The sequence below is a fragment of the Meriones unguiculatus genome, chromosome 18 (assembly GCF_030254825.1).
Source record: "Meriones unguiculatus strain TT.TT164.6M chromosome 18, Bangor_MerUng_6.1, whole genome shotgun sequence".
In the NCBI taxonomy this organism is placed as follows: Eukaryota; Metazoa; Chordata; class Mammalia; order Rodentia; family Muridae; genus Meriones; species Meriones unguiculatus.
In genome coordinates, this window is record NC_083365.1 from 43358075 (window position 1) to 43379660 (window position 21586).

The window sequence follows — 21586 nt, forward strand, 5'->3', positions numbered from 1 at the left end:
AGTTTATCGGAATCTTCTTTATTTCTTCAACATCATTGACCTTTCTTGATTTCGCAAATACTTCCCACTTGGTATATTCCTTTACCTTTGTTGGAGGATTCCCTGAGCTGTCAGTATATCACCTTTGTTTTATTCCTTGAAAGTATCATCAAGAATCTTATTTTCAGTTTTATCCAGTCAATCATGTTAAGTTGCTATGCCAAGACTCTCCACCACAAAATATGAACACACTTCAGTTTCATCGAAGTGTAACTATTAGCTATTTTCTTGTATTTATAAGTGTTTCTCTACTTCCTGTCACACCTCAGTAAAATGTTAATTATCAGAGTACAGACATGCACACATTACTCAGTAGCATTTCCCTGAAAGTATACTGATCAAGTATTTGTTAATGCATGGATGCATAAGTGAATGGATCAGCTGACAAAGGCAGGGAGTAGACATATAAGACTGTAAACTCCACTGTTCCTGGGAACGTGGAACTTCCTGATGGCTTCTCAGCACCTTCTCAGAGTCCCATTCCAACAGAAAGAATTACATCCATTTCTGAGTTATTTGTCTGGCGTGCAGTTTCTTTTATAGAAGACTTGATACACCCTAGAGCTGGGACATCACAGCAAAGTAGAGAGTGTTTCACTGTCTCCTTGCTCTTGCTTGCATGTGTTGTGTATGGAGAAAGTAGAGAAGATTTTCCTCTTTTTCCCTTTTCATTTGTTATTATCCTTAGCAGCCCTGTTTGATGTTTGGCCAAACAATGCCCTCTGCTGTTTGTGCCTAAAATAACATGGCTGCCACAAAAAGTTCCTACTTAGGAGAAGCAGATTGTTTCCATGGTTTGCTTCACAAGACAAATACCTCAGAACTGGGGAGTGATGTTTACTACACTGGATCCAGCTATTGTTCTGTTCCTTTCCTTTCCTTTCCTTTCCTTTCCTTTCCTTTCCTTTCCTTTCCTTTCCTTTCCTTTCCTTTCCTTTCCTTTCCTTCTTCCTTCCTTCCTTCCTTCCTTCCTTCCTTCCTTCCTTCCTTCCTTTCCTTCCTTCCTTCCTTCCTTTCTCTCTCTTTCTTTCTCCTTCCTTCCTTCCTTCCTTCCTTCCTTCCTTCCTTCCTTCCTTCCTTCCTTCCTTTTTCTTTCTTTCTCCTTCCTTCCTTCCTTCCTTCCTTCCTTCCTTCTTTCCTTCCTTTCTCTATTTAAGCAGAGGATAGTGGATAAGAAATTTTATAGTCAGTAAGGGCAAATGCCCTTTAAAGGGCAAAGCCTTTTAATCATTGTATAATGTGCTTCACAGACCTGTTAGAACCATTTTTCTTAAAATCCATGAAAGAAGATGGTTTCTCTGAGCTACTATCACAATCCAAAGCAGCACATTACAATCGATGAGCATATTAATGAGGTAGTCACAGCTCCAACTTTATCTTAGCAAGAAAAAGTAAACCTCATCTCAATATAAAAGCACATACCTACAGTCACCTCCTGGCAAAGCTAAACATAAAATTAATTTGCTTTTTATTTCCCTGTTTGCTTGCTTTCTTATGATGCAAGGAAAAATAAACATACCAGGTATAAGACTTCTGGCTCTGTGTGAATTCTTTTGATCATATCCACTCTTTGAGATCGATTATTTATGAAATATAAAATATTGATGACTGGGTTGGTTCTCAAATTATTTGGTAGGATTTTAGGTGTTCAGTACTATGTTTATATTTTCATAACAACTATTTGTCTAGCAAAATGCTTAGCCAAAGTGGGAGGGGGCCCCTCAAGCCCCAAATTCTTCATATTTCATTCTCTTGGTTACACAGTCAGAATTCTCCGTCTTTCAGAAACTTTCCAGCTTTCTGCTTGGTGTAGCATGAGCATCATCCTTTTTGCTTACACTAACACATATAACACATGAAGACACTGCTCTTTCTCCTCTTTTCTTTTCTTTTTTTTGGGGGGGAGGGGGCTCATAATACACCAGATGATTACTGCATGTTATTCCTTCTCTCAAAGTTGTTATTTTCTTTCATTTTCCTACAGTATTTGCTCACCATAATGTTTTTGCTTAAAGTAACTAAAATTAGTGAAAGGTGAGGAACTAGGCAAACAATGTACAGATAAATCTACTTGATAAATAATTTTTTGGTCCTTTACTGAATGCACCCACTAGATGCCAGTATCAATCTCAGTAGTGAAAACTACAAAGTCTTCCAATCTTTTCAGAGAGCCGGGGGGGGGGAGCAAATCATTCCCATGAGAGCTAATGACTTAGCATGGCATGTGAGGTCCTCAATTCATGGTTCTGTACCATACTGTCTGCCAGATTCTTAACGCAATACCAGAGGCAATCTGTTTTTCATTCTACCGTGTTCTCCTACTTTTCCTCTTCAGATCTTTTATTCTTCTTTTGGCTTTGAATTCCTCACTCTGATTATTCCATTAAATTAAGGCCCAACTACAACTGATTTACAATACCTGATTTTATTCCCTCATCACTCTTACTAACTCATCTTTCCCCTAGTTGTAGATAAAGCCAAGATTAAACTTAACAAATCTATTTATGCATGTCAGTGTTTGTCCAGGTGGTCATCCTATTTATTCCCAAGCTTCTTAAAAAACAGAATTGGATTCTATCTAAGCATTCAGTAAATATTTGTTACTAAATTATTGATTATATACCATATTTTAAATTCTATTTTAAAAACAATGTAGAAGTCATGATTCCCAATAAATTCACTAGTGGGTTTCAAATCATGTGTGCACCCTTTGAAAGTATATGTGACTTGTTTGTTTAAATGTGATTCTATAAGTATTTTACAAAGAAACTATCAATTTTATCATTGCTCCCTCAGAGAATCCTGTGGTGCAAAAATGAGCAAATGCTATGCACAGAGAACTATTAGACAGCAGTACTTGAAGGTCTGTTTCAGGTCTATCAATGATTTAGTGGATTGAGATCTCTCTGTGTGTCAATGTATGTTTGTAAGTGTGTTTTCTGTTGTATTGGGATGAGATATAGACTTTCTTGAGTGAGAGATGAATTAAATCCAGTTCCTATACAAGTTTTCAGGAAAAAAATATCTACAAAGAAAAGTTCATGGGATGTTGATAGCCGTGGTGTCATACATACTTAACTGTACACTTTAAATGCCAACACTACAGTCAGTTTGTTATTCTATGTCACAATAAACAATAGACAAAAAAAGCAATAGAAGAATCAAGATGCAGGAAGACAAAACAAGACCCAGGAGAATTTTCAATAGGGGAGAATGTGACCATGTCTATTCTGGAACTTCTTTCACATGAGTGTTATTTTACTCAAGGGATATTTATCCTATCTATCTATCTATCTATCTATCTATCTATCTATCTATATAAGTTCTCTATTTGCATCAGAAAGAAGAGATCATCAGATCTCATGTTTTTTTTTCATCAATTTTTTTTTCAAGACAGGGTTTCTCTGTGTAGCCTTGACAATCCTGAAAATCACTTTGTAGACCAGGCTGGTCTCAAATTCATAGATCAGCCTGCCTCTGCATCCAAAAAGCTGGGATGAAAAGCATGAGCTACTCAACAGATGTTTGCATCCACAGTTGCATTAAGCTTCGTGTATGTTTCTGGCTGTTGATAACGACCCTGACTGATGTCAAATGAGTAAATGTTGGTGTTAATAATACTGGTGAAGGACAAAAATGTGATAAGAATAAATGAGGAAATGATATTCGTAGAACGAATATGTCAACAACTTCAGTTTCCATCTATCAGAAGAATCCTTAAATAGGATCTTGAAAGAAGGATTACTTTCAGAAGATGGACACAGATTTTAGCCTCCCTGGAAATTAAATGAGATTAATCCCTTCAGACTTTGAGATTGAGCATAAGGGATGAGAAGGAAAAGACAAAAAATGAGTCCAAGTTTCTTAGACTGTGCTAACTGTGTTTATCAATGGATCTCTCATATATGTGTGTGTATTTACTGAATATATATATACACATGCATATATGCATACATATATATGTATATATATGTGTGTGTGTGTGTGTAATTATTTTTTGCTTTCTGTCCCTGTCCAGGAAAGTTATAGATTTTGAAAAATCTAACAAGTTTATCTGGAACAAAAGTTGTTACGAAGGCAGACATAGAAGAATCTAGTTTCAGAAAGTTGGTAATGCAGTTAATGGCCTTGGTGCCTATGCTTTCTTTGGATTGATGACTAGCTGGGAGGAATTGATAGTCATTAACCTCCAACTGCTCATTAATCCTTAGGAAATGCCTTGTGCCAAGGTCATCATTGCCTCCATAGGCTGAAAACAAACAAACCAACAATAGCACCCAAAAGGCATATGGATTTTTGTAATGAGTAATGCAATTTAAATTGCCATGTGAGGCAATCTGAAGAGAATAAATAGCATGCATACAGAGTCAGATTGTAAAACCACCTTTCTGTGTCTTACTTGGTACTTACTTCCTTGTAAGTACATAGCCCTAAATTTCTTAGACAATAACCAACTAAACACACACACACACACAAACTCTCTTTCTCTCTCTCTCTCTCTCTCTCTCTCTCTCTCTGTATATATATATATACATATATATATATATATATATATATATATATCCCAGCAAAAATCATAAAAGATGTAGAGGATTCATTTTATGATAGTGTTTTGAGAAAGAAAATTTCTAAAGTTCCCTTAAGCTCTGTTAATATATAAGTCTGAATATGCTTACCAACACATCACCTAGAGGGAATTCCTACAATTCTGTAAATCTCTTTCATTGATCATTTGAATACTAAATACTCTTTCATTGATCATTTAGAATACTAAAACAAACCTACCATAAAAGTTTGAGTCATAAACCAACGCCACATCCTCACTGAATGTGTGAGTGTGTAATTAGAGGATAATTAGTAGTTCAGAGAGAATCAGCAGGGTTTGTGCAGTCAGGAAGTCCATGCACACTTGAGATATAGTGGCATACCTTCATTTGCATGAGAAAAGCCTGGAATTCCAAGGCAGAGACAAACAGACATTTCCCTACTCTAATTAATGTTTATTGAGTGCCAACTGAGAGCCAGGCAAAGTTCTCACCTATTGTTGCTTAGGCCTACATATCTTCTGTTAAGGGTTTTATAGCATACTATAATTGACAAGTGACTGTCCAAGGAGTTACAAATCTCTATAAAGTTTTAACAGCATTATAGCTGCATTACTGGTAAGAAAGGTAACAATTGAGACAAAAATGTAGCTTAAAAATAAATTCCATTTAGGGGCAACCACACGAAGAGAAATATGACCACAGGCAGAAGATGGCGTGAGCTGAATCTATTAGTGATATCTAGTAGGGTGTGGTGGAATACCAAATAGGAGTGAAATAATACCAAGTGGTGAAGAAACACACACAGTGTGGCATATTCTGTATAGAAGGAATTGAAAGAACTTGGTTTGCCTCTGTGTCCAAAGAGGTATGGAGCGGAGGAGAGGATATTAGGGCAAAGCAAGGCAAGAGTATTGTGTAGTAGCTGGGAACAAGAAACTAACAGTTTCCTCCATAAAAATCTCTGAAACAAAGATGGTCTGAACTAGGTGCAATGATCTTAATATACAGCCTGATTATATCATGTCTATTATGCCATGATTTTCCCATATCTAACTTAGAAGTTTGGCTTCATAGACTCATGTGTTTGTGTCTTCAACACTCACGGGTCACTGTTATTACATGTTCTGACTTGTGTGTGCTTCCTTGTCTAATACACAGAAATAGCAAGTCCTGGATATCTGGTTCAGGCTCTTAGTGAATCTGGAAGCCACAAGTTTTCCAGTTCAGCATGACTTAGGGGTTTAATAAATTCACTAAAATGACCCACAGCAGCCTGATAAGAAAACTCTTTAATTGAGTCTGTGTATATGAGATCCAAGCAAAGGGAGGAAACAGAAGAGACTCTTTCTGTGATTTCCAGGCAACACATTTAGTCAGAATGCAGATAACAGGGATGGCCTCCTAATTGGAACTAGAAACTGTTTTCAAGTAACCTCAACCCTGTTAACAGTGCATAATGAAGAAACCTTGGTGATGACAAGTCAGATAATGGAAATGACTGGAATCGGTGATTTCTTTGTTTCACCTTAATGACCACAAAAGGGAACCATTCAGCAAATGCAGACATCTGAAAATTAGATTCTTATTTATTGTTTTTAAGGCAGACCTACTTTTATGTTAGCCTTAGGTTGTACATATTGGAACTGTGTTTCCCACTGCACAGCCTTGTATTTGCTCTCAAGTTACCATGGAACCTTGCAAGCCGAGGACTTGGTTCTAATATTAATGAGCTTCAGTTAACACAATACCTCACAAAGTAAGGTATTTTTCTGTATTCTTGTGCCTCTAAGGCACATTTTGCAGTAAATATGCCACGAGAAACAATCAGACAAGTGCATGAAAAGCATTAAATAACCAAGTACAGCTCGGCATCTGGAAGGGACAAGGAATAAAGAGGCCAGAGTATGCTGCCCTTTGAATCATCAGTAGTTAACCTACTTTTCTTACTTTAGATAAAAATTCCTTCTTGGTTTCTTCTCCCACCATCTGTCTTTGTTCTCTGAAGGATTCATTTTTAAAAAAATGATTCAGTTTTAAAATGAGCCAGAGGGTGGGGAGGATCACTATATAATGCTGTCTCCTGGATATGACATGGCAATTATAGACACATAATAGCAGTGACCATCTGCACAGGACATGCAAAGTACACACATAAACATGCACATACCTATTACACACACGCACACACATGCATACACACACATACTAGACAGAGAGCAAAAAAGAGAGAGAAGTGGGACGGCTGTCTGGTTGGGAGAAATTAAGTGGGTCAAAAGCTGTGGGAGGAGAAATGAGATAATGGAGGAGAGGAATGTATTCACAATACATTGCATACACATGAGCAACAGAAAAGAAATAAAAAGCGTTTCATAAAGCCCAAGCAGAGTTGAATATGTATATTCAAAATACTGGGTGGAAATAATGCAACTCCAACTTTCTCTACCCTTTTTAAACAATGTATGTTTTATTTCTATGTCAAGTACATAAGAGAAAGATAAAGGTTAATAAAAAAATAAGTAAAAATTTCCACTAAAAGTAAGTAAATGATGGTGTGACTGTCACTCCTGATACCCTGTTCCCACTTTCAAAGCTGCAACTACCATATGAACAGGGACAGATCAGACATGCAGATAGATGCAAAATCCTGTCAGTGTGATGGGATATAAAGTTCTATTAAAACATTTCCACAGACATTTCTGTAATGATTTTCCATGTGTTTCTTTCATTTTCCTTAAAGTTTTCATAGTTTGAGAATTTTGTGAATAAATAAACTACATTTATTCCTCTTCTACCCCTGTGTCTCTCTTCTGTGACATCCTCTGCCTCTCCTCTGTAGCTCTTCCCACTTTCCCCACCAACCTCTATGACTTCTTCTTCTATGATCATTATTGCGAAACCTACCCAAGCCAATTAGTATCACTTATATGCCCATGTGGTTAGGACTGACCACTTGACCATTTGGAACTGGATAATCTATAAGGAGGGTTTCTCCCTGGTGGCATTATTTTTCACCTGGCAGCGATTGAGTGCCAGTAGCTCTCCATCAACAGTGGGCCCGGTTTTTCTATGACTATTTTGGCATATTAACTGGCGTTGGTTACAGTAGAAGAGAACAATTTCAAGAGGTATTCATGCCTCTTAAAATATACATGCTTACCAAGTTATTTACTAATTAGCACAGAGACAAAAAAGTGGCTGCCTTTCACTCGTGAATGACAAATTAGAAGCCTTTGTTTATAATTAATTTTCATCTAAGAGCTAAGAAGAAATTGAACCTTACTTATGTGGCTGGCAACGGTATCGTGGGTCATGGTCAACATGTGAGGAGTCCTGATAAAAGGGAGTTCGCGGCAGAAGGGCTGCCTGGGGCTCTATTGCTAGTTTACATGTTTACAGTCCATTGAGTGGCACTGCTGTCTGTGGGGCCGCCTGTATAGTTTTACTTATTCTAGTATCTACCTTTAACTAAACTAGCCTCTAGAAAATGGAGAATGTGGCTTAAGATATTTCTTCCAAAAAATAATACAGGACTATCTTAATGAGGCAGGTACAGGCACACAGCCGTAAAAGAAGTAAAAATATTCTACAAAAATGGTAATACTGTAAGAAAATGTCTCTCCTGGTAAATCCTATCTACTTGTGTTTTCTCATGGGTGAGTATCTTGGTGATGGTTGACAAGCAACCATTTTACCAGGACTTGACTCTCATTAAACTTAGTCCTAACTGTACTTTTTCCCCTTTTTCATCACAATAGTTCTTTTTTTTGGGGGGGGGGATTTACCCATTTTATTGATACAATTGCTCTACTTTTTACCATAATATATAGAAAATACTGAATATACAAGCTACTTTGTAAAACCAAAGACAAACATTGAATCCAAAGATAAACTATGTTTTACACAATGGACCCTTTTCCCATAGTTAGTATTAAATTTTAAAAAATAGTTCTTCTTAATTCTCCATTTATCCAGTATCATCTGCAAATGATACATAAACTATTTGATTCATAAAAAGAAAAAGAATCTATTTCTTCCTCACTATTTTTTTCCAACCAGCAGTACTTATTCATATTTCCATGAAAAATCAACACCCTGTCCATTCTGTGGTTTCATTTCCTTTTCCCTTCAAATCAAGGAGAAGGGTCTGATCACAGCTCTAAGAGAGATGAACATAGATGTCTTCTTTGTCCTTTGCCTTCTGCCCTACAAAGTGGCTTCCTCTCACCTTCACTAGAAAGGTGAGTATTAAGTTGTATCAGGTGCATGTTAGCCCTTAATCTCTTGAAAGAGAATACCTGAATTAGAAATAATGAATTTGAGACTTTTACCTTTGAAAAGGACCCTGTGGAACAGGATAAAGTCATCTTTCTCAGGATATTTTCATTGTATTTTTAACAATGCTGAAGCTCCATTTTTTTTTTATCCTACTCATTATCCTTCCATTTTATTTACGTTAAGTTAGTTTATGAATCATGAGATTACTTTAAATGGTAGGTATTAAGTTGAATTTGGAAAAAAAATATTTTTACTTTGAAACCATATTAAAAAGGGAAAGCAATAAAAAACTGGGGAGAATGAGACTGACAGAAATTAAAGCCCACAGTGCATGTATCGGTCAAAGTTAAGTTATAAATATATATATATATATATATATTCCTGATCAGTTCCAAAGAGTAAACTCATACTCATAATCCTGTCGTAGAGGTAAGGAAGGAAATAGTGCAAGTTTGACGTTTATACCCAGTGGGACAATGAGTGATTGAACCTTTGTCTGTGTAAACCTTCCCCTTGAACTGCTGTAATGTGTTTACATACTATACTTCCAAATAACTACAAAAACTTTGCATAGAAGATTTACCACTTTTGCAACTTGTTTAATAAGGCATGGAGAAAGACTAGTAGCATCATTTACTGCTGCATTCATTAGTCATCCTTCTACCACCACTTCAGCTGTGGTTCAACCAAAAACCTAGGGTTTGTAAGTTCAGACCGGCCTTGAACTTACTCTGTAGATCAGGCAGGCAATGAGCTTGAGACCACCTTGACTAAGCCTCCTGAGAAGCTGGAGTGACAGGATGGTGACACAGGGCAAAGTTACGTTATTATTTTTATTCTTATTAACACCCCATGACTTAGAGTGTTCACATTCATGTTCTTATTGATAAATATGGCACATTTCCATACCTATATAAGTTGTTATAATCAGTCTAGGTGGGGTCTAAATTTGTATCACCAGCTTCACTGTTTGTGGGTTAACAAAACAAACAAACAAACAAACAAACATCCAACAAAGTTGCTGGCACCTGATAGTTCCTTTTTTTTTTCTTTCTCAGATCAACAATTCTATTTTCTTGGATTGTTATGAGCAAAATGTGTGGCTCTGCTCCATTATGAACGTTGAGACTGAGAAGAAATTTTCACCTCCCTTGAATAAATAAAGGAAAAGTCACAGCTAGAGAAGAAAGTGCATCTTGATACATGCACCAGAAACTTTCAACCAGCAGTCAAAGGTTCCTTCCTGCCAGCATGTGTTACATTGGTAAACTTCACTCTCAATTCTTTTTAGTTTTGAAGAAAAGCATTTCCAGCTAATAACACAATTACACTTAAGTATCAGGGTCAATTTTAGTATTATTGCATTTGTTAAATCTAACTGAGTCCAAATTACTTCCTCAATGCTAATAAGAGACAGAGGAGGACAGAGAAGGGAAAAGGCAGGGGGTGGAAGAGGAGGATGGGGGTGGGGAGCAGGAACATGGGGAGGAGACTTGGGACAAGGGAAGTGTTCAAAGGTTTGCTAAAACAAAGAAGATTGTCAGACAGAATGCTGGAGAAGTTAACAGAGATATCAATGCTCTATATAGTTTCAAGCCCAATAAATGTCAGTTAAACTTGCTGCCCATGGTTTCTATGGAAACCCTGTAAGTTAAGAGTGGAGCACAGGCATTTTGGACTGCAATCCACAAGCTGTTTATTTAATCATAATGAAACAGGAGACTGTTAAGGACAATACTATTATCATACTGATAGCATTTAGGATTCAACAAATAGATTTTGTAAAATAAAAGGGAGATTTAAAAAAAAAGGTTGTTAATGCCATATGAGTAGGTGGGTGCCTTGTATTTACAGGATTTCACACATTATTTCCCTCAGGCTCACCCCAAATTAGCCAAATGACATTCATTGAAAAGAGAGTTCTTCAGAGGTTTTATGCCAATTATACACCCCCTACGCCCAGTGAACAAAACCAAGGTCACAGCATATTTTCAATTAAACCCAAGATAGTACCAAAGTGCAGCACAGCTGGAGAAGCCAGCACATTATTACCCCATAGATCATTTGTGAGCAATGAATAGGTCTCCAGTGCTTTTCTGTTTTATAGGCATTTGAATATAAAAATAAAGGAAATAGCTTCAGATCAGCCTTCACCTTCCAAAATAAACAAACATTTTTAGGGCATTATGCCTTGTAGCCTGAGGAATAAATGATTGGAAATCATCAGAATTTCTGTCTCCTCTTTAATTTGGCCACAGAGAACCATCTGACTGATGGATTTACTCATTGCCTCCTTCCACTAAGCAAATATGTCATTTTCTTACATACACTGTGTCAGTCCCTGTGCTAAGGGACAGGGAAGGCAGGAAAATCACCTGCTATCCTCTTCTTTAATTACGCACTTTCCCTAGAGTAATAATTCACTGATTTGGTCACTACACAGTAATAGGGGATGAACATGATTTATAAGCACTGGATAAAGCACCCCCCCACACACACACACCAAGAAGATTACAATTTAGTAAGACACAGAGACACATAATCATAAGGAAAGTGTCAGTATCCTGCCTGCTGCATCTCGGCCTTATGCCTCTGGAAGCATGATCATCATCTGTGGGTGCTGTGGTAGTGGAAAGTAAAGGAGTGTGTGTGTGTGTGTGTATGTGTGTGTTGTTATGGCTGTTCAGAGGAGGAGCTAAGGAGGGTATAGCAGGGCTGTTCTCAGAGAGGTTCACATAAGCAGCTGTCCACACGAATACCAAAACCTATGCAAAGTATTTATTCTGTACAATGTACCAAAGAAAGAGGATTTTAGAAGAGAAGCTAATATCAAGGTCAGCTATCTCTGAAGTTAAATCAGAAACCATGAAGCCTGTTTTATATTAGCAAAGGGAAATCTATGCAAAATCAGCAAATGAGACTCAGGTTGTTTCTGCTATATGGTAGCATTAAAAAAAAAAATCTGACCTTTTTTGTAGTGGCTGGACTTCCCACAAATTACTGTAGAGAGGGAAGTTTGTCAGTGCTGTTATCGGATTTGACAGCATATAATGAGCCACTTCATGTTAGCTGCTGTTATAGTGTTCAGCATATTGTGAGAACCATTTAGCATGAATCATCACCCACCTTGTTCTCCATTGGGGTCTCAATGCAGTAAATAGGCAACGTGTTTGCCAACCTAAAAAACAAAAAACAGGACATAAAGCATGTCCATTAGAACAATTCAGCGCATTTCTTGATCTGCCATGACCAACAACACAGATAACTACTGATGACAATATTTATTGAATCACCATTGTATTTTAACACAGCTCTGGGCAGAAAGCCAGTGCAGCTATTTTAACCACTGGACATTTGAAATAATGTACTTTTTTTAAATAACAATAAAAATGTGCGCTTGGAATCAGATCTGCAGTCCACACTTGGTTTTTACTTATTAGATTCATGAGCTTAGGCACTCATCTTTCCCTTATGGGCTGGTAAGAGTTCAACAGTATGCAATCATTAATGCCAAATGACATGCTAAAAGTTGGGCGTAGGCATTTGTTGCAAATTTTATTTGGGTATTTTTTTTAATCTATGTTAGAAAAACAAAGAAAGATAGAAAAAAATAAGAAAAAAACATGTATTTTTTTTAAAGTACTATTATGCAGATAGGAAGGAAATTAGAATCAAAGATTGAGAGGCACTCAGTATATGAAACAATAGGACACCAGGATACAGAATCTATGTTTCTTCTAGAATAATTAAAATAAAATAAATGCTCTTTAATACCAACAATTACAGGAATTTAATCTCAAATTTGGAAATATATTTGGTGTAGAAAAACTGTACTGACATGAAACTCAGGCAACTCTACCTAGGGAAATCACACAATTAGAAATCAAGCTCAAACACTGGAATGGATATTGACAGCGTCAAGAATTTAGTGGGAGAGAACACTGGGAAGGGGTAGGGAGCAGGTATTTAAACCTTCAAGTAATGAGGAGTAAATGAAGAAGAGAACTTTGGCTAGCTTGAACAAGGAGGTGATGGTAGCCAGAACAGCCTGATAGCTCAAGAGAGGGAGTCTCAAATCTGGCTATTTTAATTGCATAATGGCTTCCTTTGGAACAAACAATAAAAGTAAGCACTGTTACAAGGTAATACACTACTACTGGCCAACATTATCATTAAGCAAATAAAACTGAATTAAATTGAAAGAGAGTTTAGTGATAGTACGTAAATTTTATATTATTAATCTGAAAAACTGAAAAACAAGTAAACTCAACTTTATGAGACTTATGCTAACAAGTCCTAGTTTTACAAAAAGTATTATTTATCTTTCCATAGGGCACATGAAGAATGGCATGCAAGTTGGTAGACATGGTATGAACAGTACCCTGAGAAAAGTGCAGGAGACAGCAAGAATAATGCGAATAATGCAAAGGGATATATATATGTGTGTGTGTGTGTGTGTGTGTGTGTGTGTGTGTGTGTGTATGTGTGTGTGTGTCTGTGTCTGTGTGTGTATAAATAGAGCTGACATTTATTGCTGAATCAAGTAACTGATTCTCAACATATTCGTCAAAACTCAATAGCATTTGACATAGTAACTAGTATTCTGTACTTTGTGAAAAACACCCCATGCTTGACTCCTAGAAAGCCAACCTTTTCATTTTCCTTCTTCCACATGGTGACTGCTCTGTGCCTGCTACAAATGGACTACAGAATCCCAGAGTGCCACAGTGCTATACTACTGAACTTATTATTTATCTGTAGTCACAAACTAAGCAACCCTGGCTAAGAAACATTGGCTTTAGATTCCATATAAGGACTATTTAAAAATATAAAATTTAACTAGGTTTCATACTAGTATAGTTAACCACTTTTGTAAGCCCATCACTTGAAAAAAAATCACAATTAATGTGCTCACTATGAAACAGTACATTTTAATAAAACAGTTTTCACCCTGAAAATATTTTAATAGTAGTGAAGTACCTATTTATTTATGCAATAAAATATGTACAAAGCATTATGGTAAGACCATTGATTTTTTTAGTAACTCAGGCCATAGTCACACTTACCTTCCATGTCTCATACCTCTTATCTTTGTTTTTTGTTTTTTTTTTTTAATCTCTTCTCTATTTAATCTAACACCTCAATGCTGTTAATCGTACATCTCAAGATTCTAAACTCTTCTAGGTAACTCCTTAACTATCTACCAATCCCTTTCCTTTTCCTGTGCATAACTGTGCTGTTCTATAGCTTGCTCCAATAGGTATACTCTTTGTTTCTATTGTTATCTGTCTTCAGTCTTTTCTCCAGAGACATAATCCTGTTAAAATGAACATTGGATTGTGTTTTCCTCTGTTCAATGCTCCGTATCAGTGACCTTCTAGTCAATAAGGCTGCTTGTATTCTGCATCACCTCTACTTCTCTGATCCTGTCCTCCTGTCTGGATTGCTCTTCCTATTTGGCCACATGTCTTAACCACATTTCCATTAACCTACCACGCATGCTTACTCTACCTGAAATTTCCTTCACAAGGTCATGCAGGAGCTTCATGGCACTTGGTGTGACCATTCCAGCTAATGTTTTGTTTAAGTTCAAGAACCTACCACATTTTACATATTCAGAGCCTTCTTCCCTGCCCATGCTACCTGACACCCAGCCATCATTGTATTCTCTACCACTTATTCAACCTTACATGTCATTTCAAGTCTGAGCTGTTTTCAAGAGGAAAGGAGGAATTTCTGTAGTGAATCATGCCAAGTTTATGAACATATTCTTTTGTGTTTCCCTAAGTGAATGCACTCTTGTCTCTAATGTAAAAAAAAAACAAAATGAAAATTACATTTACTGAGCCACTGATTGCTTACTAATGAATATCTCTACTTCATTCAGCTACACACCTGTAAGGACAGACAATTCATTTCATTCTATATGCTACACAAGCCACTGACTGCCCGGTAAGTATGTGCTCCATAAATGTTCTTGAATCAGAGAATGAATAAAATCAATCATTCAATAACAGACATGTATATATATATATATGTGTGTGTGTGTGTGTGTGTGTGTATAGAAAAAGCAATAGCTGAAAATAGGCTGAGATTTTGAACTGAAATTTGGTTACCAGAAATTTATTACAGAATACTTAAAAAGTGATATATTGAAAGGTCAAATATTTTAATTTTTACTATATTTTATATAGGTTATTTTTGAAAACATAATATATTTATATAATATAATATATTAACATAATTATAATGTAATTGTCCTCCTTCTCTTTCCTGCCTCCTACCTTTCCATATATTACCTTCTTGCTCTTTTAAAAATTCATGGCCTTCTTTTTTTTATTAGTCATGATTCAATCTTGAATTCTAATGATAAATCTAATGATATTAGCAATATTTGTTTTAATTTTGTGGAAAAATCCTTTCACTTTCTTACTACTTGTGGTGTTTAGCAACCAAGTTAATAAAGAGGCAATACATTGATGGTAATCAAAAAATGTTCTATATTCAATATTCACACAATTCAGCAATTAAAAAATAAAGGGGTCTTACTGCTAAGTTGACTTGTAGGTTTTTCCTCAAGCACAGAGCTGAGAAATAACCCATTTGCCTCAATATGACATTATAGCCACTGGTGCCAGACCTCTTTGTTTTGTAAGATCAAATCATCCATAATTTTTTTTCTCAACTATCACAGCTCAAATGTAATGTCTTACTTTATATCTATCTATCTATCTATCTATCTATCTATCTATCTATCTATCTGTCTGTCTATCTATCTATCTATCTATTGGTGACCTGGTACTTTCACATGTGACTTATTCAGAGAAGACTTCTAAATACTTGCTTATAATTTATTTCCACTGTATTCTTTTCATTTTGCCTCTGATTACTTTGATAACCAAGACTATCTCCCCTTAAAAACATATACATTGCCACAGCATATATGCTTTGTGTTCACTTTAAAATGGTGTTTTTAGTTGAAGTTAAAAGGTATCTACTATGAATGGATGTATATATACTACCCATTCATTTCTATAGCAGATAATGCTGTGTCAGACCAAGGTGTGTAAATATAAGAGATGGTTCACACAGAGTGCTCTTTGTTTTTATATAATAGCATCAGGTTGGTCTGTGGCCTAAGTAACCTGAAACTCTACTTTGAAAGGACATATGATAGCTGTGGCTTTATCTTCATGAGTGTATTTTCATGAGTGTAGTGATGAAGAGTGGATCAGAACCAGCTGAGTCATAAGTGACTTATCTTACCACTAACACAAGAGAAGATAAATGACACAAAGTAAAACATCGTGAATTATAAACAGTAATTTCACAATTATGTCCACTGGCCCAAACACCCTGTGGGTCTTCTCCCTGACTTGACTGTGCTTTCTTTTCAAAACACTGAACAATAACAACAGAGATCTTAGGGGAAAATGAGATGAAAAACGCTAAAGCCTTTTCTCTAACACTGGCTACCCTGTGAGAGGAAACCTCAGAAAACCATCTCTCAGGGAACTCTGAACTGTCTGTGGCCTCAGAATCAGATTTCCTTGTGTCTCTGGCTGTTATCATTAAGCTAATGTCATAAAAGAGTCACAAAGAGTCCCCAAGGCTGATTCACTGGAATGTTCTCTAGCCTGTGGAAAAGTCAAAAGATTTTAGTTTTATCAAATTTATAAAACTTCCAGTTTTTCACCCAAGGTCCTCTTGATTATTGTTATTCTGTGATATTATTTATTCAACTCAGATGATATGTACACCTTAATTTTTTGACTGAAATTAGGACAATGGCATAATGTTTATTTTCTAAATTTATTATGATTATTACTATTACTATTCTTATTATAAATTACAATTTATTCACTTTGTATCCTGGTTGTAGCCAATTCCCTCATCTCCTCCTTGTTCCACCCTTCCATCTTCTTCTCCCTCTCATGTTACTCCCCTAGTTCAATGATATAGGAGGTCCTCCTCCACTACTATCTGACTCTAGCCTTTCAGATCTCATCAGGACTGTCTGGATCTCCTTTCTCTGTGACCTAGTAAGGCCACCTCACCAGGGGGAGGTGATCAAACAGCAGGCAATGGAGCTCACACCAGAGACTGCTCCTGCTCCCCTTACTAGGGTTCCCCCATGAAAATGAGCTACCCAGGGGCTACATATGAGCAGGGGATCTAGGTCCTTCATTGCTGCTGGGAATGTAAACTTGTAAAACCACTTTGGAAACCAATTTGGCCACCTTCTCAGAAAATTAGGAATAGTGCTACCTCAAGATCCAGCTATACCACTCCAGGGCATATACCCTAAAGAAGCTCCACCATTCAACAAGAACATTTCCTCAGCTATGTTCACAGCAGCATTATTTGTAATATCCAGAATCAACCTAGATCTAAACAACCTAGATGTCTGTTGGAGACAAGCCCCAAGAAACTTCCGACCTTTTCTCACTCCCCCCACCCTGCTGCACCTGGTTGCTTGACAATTACAGAGATGTGCTAATTGTGCCTTGACTTCCTTTAATAACTGCAAAGTGTTCCAGGCCCCGGGCCAAGAAGATTCTGTAACTTCCACCCTGCTCCTTCCTGAGTCGAGCAACTCTAAAATGGGACTTTCCAACCTGCCCCTCCCTGAGTAAAAAGGATTCTGCACTGAGCTCCTCCCTCTACCCGCCCCTATCTAAGGTTGGCCTTAAAAGCCTACTTCAGTTCAATAAAATTTGACTCTTGACAAGTGCACATTTGCTTGAGTCCTTCCTTTCTCCCGCTCATCTTTTACAGGCTGCGACCCCCTTTGCCCCCATGAATAACTAGGTCCCTCGGGTCGGGGCAGATGTCCCTCAACTAAGGAATAGACACAGAAATTGTGATACATTTACTTAATGGAATACTACTCAGCAATTAAAAACAAGGAAATTATGAAATTTGCAGGCAAATGGATGGAACTAGAAAAGATCATCCTGATAGAGGTAACCCAGAAGCAGAAAGACATACGGTATATACTCACTTATAAGTGGATATTACCCACATAATACAGGATAAGCATACTAAAATCTATAGTCCTAAAGAAGTTAAACAAGGAGGAACCTAGGAAGGAGGCTTAGTCCTCATCCAGAATGGCGAACAGGAAAGACATTAAAAATAGGAGAAGACATGGAAAAGGACAGGAGCCTTCTACAGGGGGCCTCTGAAAGACTCTACCCAGCAGGTTATTGAAGCAGATGTTGAGACTTATAGCTAAGCTTTGGGCAGAGTGCAGGGAATTTTATGAAAGAAGGGGTAGTTAGAAAGAACTAGAAGGGACAGGACTTCCACAAGGAGACCAATAAATCCAAAAAAAGCTGGGCTCGAGGGGTCCTATAGAGACTGTTGAACCGGCTAAGATTGTCTTCTCTTTGTCACCTCCCACTGGCATGATATTTTTTAATCCTCTGACAAGAAATATAAGGTAAAGATTGCATATTACCATCAGAAAGGAAGGGAAGCTGTATATCCCTTATAGCTATGTGACGTGGGAGGTCCAGAGTGCCACAGAGTGCCAGAGTGGTACTACACAGAGACATTGTTGCAGAGAACACACAGGACTAAAGGAACTTACCACATTCAAACTTAAATCAACTCAGTACTTGACTTTGCTAGAAGGTCAAGTCCGCTTGATGGAATGCACTAGATAAAGCTTATTTCTAAATTATCGGAAAGCTATGTATTCTCTTTGGCAAAGAAACTAACAGAGAGTTGTAATTTTTGCATCCACCTAGCTTTTTGCCAATATCGTTGGTCTTTCTTCTCATGTGCTGGTAGACTCTGACTGCCACTCCTTTAGCCAAGACAAGTATTGACTCTTTATCTAAACTCGCTCTCAGATCCAATCTCCTGTCACCATTGCCTCAGATTCAACTCCAGTCTTCTATTCAAAAAGTTATATTATATATACCATGCTACATCAGTTAAAATATCTAATCTAATTTCAAGCCAACATCTTTATATGTATGTCAAAATATATTAAATAATATTTGTTCCTTCTCTACAAGTCGGCTGTATTGTTCTTGTTATGTTTATTGTTACCATGATGCAAGTGAATAGCTGAGCTCCTGACTCACTCCTTATATTTCTACTTCTACCAGAAAATTACCACACTAATAGTAAGAATTGATTACCTTCATAATTTGCACCTTCACCATGAAGTGAATGGTTGCTTAACACCAGAGAACATTTGAAAACTTAGGATTTTACAGTGAGTTGGATAGAAGTGCCATCTCAAATTATGAAACTTAACTTTTAAGGAGGTTAGATAGATAATAAACAAAAGTATTCAATAATATATCACTCAGAGACAAGTACAGAGATGGAAATAAAAGATTGATGAAAGAGTTAATAAAAAAGAGGAAACTTTAGTTTGATTTATTTGGAAAGATCCTTCAGAAAAGAGGTCATATAACTGCAAGAATGACAAGAAGAAATTCAGACATCAAATCATCTGGGAGAAAAATATTCCAACATGACAAATAGCTAACTTATAAGCTCAGATCTCTAGAATCATGTTGTCCTTAAAAGTCATACTCACCTCTCTCTCTCTCTCTTTCTCTCTCTCTTTCACCCACCCACACCCACACATGCACACACACAGACATTAAATTAAATACATTTAATATATATGATAAGTATTGAGCAAATATGAAAACCGATGATTCATTTGCTCTTCAGCTTATGAATACAGGCTACAGGCTGTGAATGCATACCTTCAGATAGCCTTCGGCTCCTCTGTAGTGCATTATGTAATACCATTGGCCATTCTACTTAGGAAGAACCTGCAGCATCCAAAATGACCCTATGCTCACAGTTGAGATATGTGAAAAAATAGATCATTCTTCTTCAAATGATGTTACAACTACAAGTTCCACAGTTCAGTCATGAACACTCACGGGTTTAACATTTAAAATGCATGATAGACAATTAAGTCTTGCAGGCCAGGGAAGAAAATTCCTTTGTATTATGTTTGCAGTGAGAAGATTTTAGCTCACTTTACATTAGAAAATGATAAGCTTCTGTTAAGAACTTTGAATATGAATTAAGAACTGATTAAAGGATCAATAGTCCATTTGAAAGACAGTATGGTCTTTGGTGACAATAATAGGACTAGGAAGAGAAGGAAAGATGGGACTGCATTAGGCAATAGAGTTGAGAAGATTGGTTTGAGGATTACAAGTGACAATGGTGGTGAGATGGGAAAAAAAAAGCCATCTGCCACCTACCAATGCAGCTGTCTAAATATCACCTGCTTCCCAAGCGCCATTGCCTTCTCCCATATGCTTACAGAAGTATTTGTATCAAGGGATCAGCTCTACCTCCCTAGCCATTACTAGACCTTTGAAAAATCCTCTATGTTGGCTGGCTCCTGTCCTAATGTCTATAGCTACTTATGCCATCTCTAACTTTTCCATAAGAGTTTGCCCTACTCAATGACTATATATGTGTTTCTCTCTCTCTGTGTATATCTACATGTATGTATATAATACACACACACACACACACACACATATATATATATATATATAAAACAAGGTTGATATGTATAAATATACATATATACATAGATTAGATATATAGTTAGATACAGATATAGATGATAGAGATAGATATAGATATAGAGATAGAGATAAATAGAACAAAGTTGTTTCATAGGGGCATCCCAGTCTAATCCCAGGTGAAAACTTCTGAAAGGTCAAGGATTTCACATTTTATTTTGCTGAAAAGCAGCTGAAATTCCTCTGGGAACAGAGCTTACCAAGTTTAAGAGCCTAATTTTTCAACAATTACTGTCTCAGAGGCATCTGTGTTCCATGCTAAACCTCTGAAGAACTATCTTCTAGATCCTTTCTACTTTAAGTATCTCTCTGAATAAGTAAAGAGATTTATCTAATCAAAATATCACCCTTTCTTGCAGATGTATGTTTGTAAAAAAAAGTGATTATAGTCAAGTATAATTTTCCCCCATGGATAGTTTTAAATTCTGGTAGAAAAATGTGTCTTGAAGTGCTCTGAAGTATCTCACTGAAGGTAAAGATAAGTCGCAGTAATGTTTAATGTCTCATGTGGTGAAGTCCCCTTGATGGAAGCTACATTTTCATGTTGAGTCAGCTATAACAACCAATTGCAGCTGGAAGCTCATGATATTCCCTCGAATTCTGGGGGAGGAAAAAAAAAAAAAAACAGGACATGTTTGCAATGGTTTTCTGATATCAAGCTCTTTCCCTGTGCATTGTATCCAAGATAATACCAGAGAATCTTAAAGTATTGCTTCTGCTAAAAGCCTGTCAAATTCATCTGAAATAAGATCAATATCACAGAATAATTTCAACATTATAAATTATATTTACCAAAGACTGTGCTCAACCTGTCGTTTTGGTCAGTCATACGTTCTTTTGTCTCCTAACGAAAATAAATTTTACGAAACCAAGAAAATACAATCCCACAAATAAATGTGGCAAAGGAAAGAGAAGGTCTGTGCTTTCTGCCTCAGGATTACAGTTCTTGTAAATCAGATGATTTTAGTACAGTTCCTCAGAGGGTGATATGTATAGTAAACCTAATATCCATGAGTAAATGGAAATGTTGTAATGCTTTCTTTATGAGTCTGTGTACACTCACATAGAGCATATGCATATATCTGCATATGTAGGTGATAAAGAGAAGAATTAAGTTCATTAGGTTTTATGTATGCTTTTAGA

General features: G+C 36.7%; 1 protein-coding gene across 9 annotated transcripts in view; it reads right to left on the minus strand.

The window, feature by feature from the left end:
- The window catches only part of Lrrc4c (leucine rich repeat containing 4C), a 1367614-nt gene that overhangs the window by 22683 nt on the left and 1323345 nt on the right, over positions 1 to 21586 (minus strand). For 8 of the 9 annotated variants that reach the window (XM_060372132.1, XM_060372131.1, XM_060372126.1 and 5 more), the window contains one exon: positions 11988 to 12039. The exons of the other annotated variant lie outside the window; for it this stretch is intronic. The gene's annotated coding sequence lies outside the window, so the exon portion shown is untranslated. The remainder of the gene's footprint in view (positions 1 to 11987; positions 12040 to 21586) is intronic. 9 annotated transcript variants of the gene reach the window in all.